This window comes from Lathyrus oleraceus, chromosome 3 (assembly GCF_024323335.1).
Source record: "Lathyrus oleraceus cultivar Zhongwan6 chromosome 3, CAAS_Psat_ZW6_1.0, whole genome shotgun sequence".
NCBI lineage: Eukaryota > Viridiplantae > Streptophyta > Magnoliopsida > Fabales > Fabaceae > Lathyrus > Lathyrus oleraceus.
Window position 1 is genome coordinate 381,658,036 of NC_066581.1, and position 3,316 is coordinate 381,661,351.

A 3,316-nucleotide genomic window follows, 5' to 3' on the forward strand; every position below is an offset into this window, starting at 1 on the left:
GATGAGGTTTGACATGATATATGAGGCTTATACAAGCATGAAGGAGCTTCTTCAAATCAATTCTATCCATCAAATCCTTGATTAAATCAACAGTTTGACCAAGTTTGACTTTTCTAGGGTTTTGGATGATTGAACCTCTTCTGATGAATTCCAAACCCTAATTCCTTGAGAACTTGACTTCAAATGATGTCCCAAGATGTATGAACTTTTGATTAATGATCATGGTGCCCAAATTCTGCAAGAATGGCCACCATCCATTGCTTGAACTGACTGTTGACTGACTTTGACCTAATTGCTTCATCTGCAATCAACAAGGTTAAACTGACAATATTTTTGTACTTTTTGGTTAATAAACATATGAAAGCAAAGATATACAAATGCAAAGTATGCTTGGTGATCAAGAAACAACCCACAAGGCAATCTACCCACTAGGAGGGAAGCTAGGGCATGCAATGATCCTTGAGGTTATGATATGAATGATATGGGCCATGAGGGATCTTAGGGCCCAAAATTGGGGTCTTACACCAGGAAGACGTTGAAGTTATCAATCTGGGAACAGAAGAAGATAAGAGAGAAGTAAAGGTAGGCGCAGCGCTTCAAGATACAATGAAGACAAGACTGATAGAGCTCCTCCACGAATATGACGACATGTTTGCTTGGTCATACCAAGACATGCCCGGATTAGACACTGACATCGTGACCCACAAGCTTCCCCTTAAAGAAGAATGCCCAGCTGTCAAACAAAAGCTAAGAAGAACTCAACCGGATATGGCTCTCAAGATCAGAGAAGAGGTGAGAAAGCAGTTTGACGCTGGTTTCCTGGAAGTCGCTAAATACCCACAATGGGTTGCCAACATTGTACCGGTGCCTAAGAAAGATGGAAAAGTCCGCATGTGCGTAGACTACCGAGACTTAAACAGAGCTAGTCCCAAAGACGATTTCCCATTGCCTCACATTGATGTACTGGTGGATAACACAACTCAGTTCTCCGTGTTTTCCTTCATGGATGGTTTCTCAGGATACAACCAAATTAAAATGGATCCCGATGACATGGAGAAGACCACGTTCATTACTCCTTGGGGCACCTTTTGTTACAAAGTAATGCCGTTTGGTTTAAAAAACGCTGGGGCAACATATCAACGTGCCATGGTGACTCTCTTTCACGACATGATTCATGAAGAGATTGAGGTGTATGTCGATGACATGATTTCCAAATCCCAGACAGAAGAAGAGCACATCACCAACCTGGAGAAACTATTCACTCGTTTGAGGAAGTTTAGGTTGAGACTTAATCCTAATAAATGCACATTTGGGGTTCGATCTGGGAAGCTTTTAGGCTTTATCGTAAGCCAAAAGGGAATTGAAGTAGATCCTGACAAGGTTCGAGCCATTCAGAACATGCCTGCACCAAAGACTGAGAAGGAGGTTCCGACAAAATCAAAGAATACTTGCAAGAGCCACCAATTCTAATACCACTTGCCGAAGGAAGACCTCTCATCATGTATCTAACCGTGCTCGATGAATCCATGGGTTGTGTATTGGGACAACAAGATGAGACTGGTAGAAAAGAGTATGCCATCTATTATTTGAGCAAGAAATTTAATGATTGTGAGACCAGATATTCATTACTCGAGAAGACTTGTTGTGCACTCACATGGGCTGCTAAGCGTCTCAGGCAGTACATGCTAACTCACACAACTTGGCTGGTATCTAAAATGGATCCCATCAAGTACATATTCGAGAAACCAGCTATCACCGGTAGGATTGCTCGATGGCAGATGTTGTTGTCAGAATATGATATCCAATGTGTTACACAAAAAGCGATCAAGGGAAGCATACTAGCAGACCATCTTGCTCATCAACCACTAGAGGATTACCAATCTTTGAAATTTGACTTTCCAGATGAGGACATCATGGCTGTTAAGGATGTTGAAGACTCCGAACTAGAGGAAAGCCTCGAGCCAAAAGCAGGCTAGACGCTCATGTTTGATGGCGCCTCAAATGCAATAGGCCATGGAATTGGGGCAGTGCTGATGTCTCCCAAGAATTTCCACCTACAATTCACCGCAAAGCTCTGCTTTACCTGTACAAATAACATGGCCGAGTATGAAGCTTGCATACTAGGGTTAGAAGAAGCTATTGAGTTGAAGATCAAGATACTAGAAGTATTTGGGGACTCCGCTCTAGTCATACATCAGACCATAGGTGATTGGGAAACAAGGCATTCTAATCTAATTCCATACCGGGATTATGTACTGAAGCTACTCCCAAAGTTTGACGAAATCACTTTCTCTCATATTCCCCGGGAAGAGAATCATATGGCAGATGCTTTAGTAACTTTGGCTTCCATGTATAAATTAATATGGCCTAACCATCAACCTCATATTGAGATTAGGCGTTTTGACGAACCTGCTCATTGCCTGACGACAGCAGAAGAGCCAGATGGTAAACCCTGGTTCTTTGATATCAAACAGTATCTGGAGAAGCGGGAATATCCGGCAGAGGCTTTCAGCCTTGACAAAAGGACCCTCCAGAGATTGGCATCAAAGTTCCTCTTGAATGGAGAAGTATTGTACAAGCAGAACTATGACATGGTTTTGTTAAGGTGTGTGGACAAACATGAAGTAGATCAGCTTATGAGGGACATACACGAAGGTTCTTTCGGTATGCACGCCAATGGGCATGCCATGGCCAAGAAGATTCTAAGGGCAGGTTACTAATGGTTGACGATGGAAACCGACTATTATCATTACACCAGAATATGCCACAAGTGTCAAATCTATGCTGACAAAATACATGTACCGCCTACCCCGCTGAATGTCATAGCATCACCTTGGCCTTTCTCTATGTGGGGCATCGACATGATTGGAATGATAGAACCCAAAGCGTCAAATGGACACAGATTTATCTTGGTGGCCATAGATTATTTTACCAAATGGGTGGAAGTCGCGTCTTATGCGAACGTCACAAAGCATTTAGTCGCCCGTTTCTTGAAAAATAACAGCATATGTCGATATGGTATTCCTAACAAAATCATCACTGATAATGGGTCCAATCTCAACAACAAGACCATGGATGAGTTATGCGCAACATTCAAGATCGAGCACCACAACTCATCACCCTATCGACCTAAGATGAATGGGGTTGTTGAAGCTGCAAATAAAAATATCAAGAAAATCATCCAAAAGATGGTTGTTACGTACAAGGATTTGCACGAGATGTTACCTTTTGTGTTACATGGCTATCGCACATCGATACGAACTTCAACAGGGGCAACTCCTTATTCCTTGGTATACGGTATGGAAGCAGTTCTCCC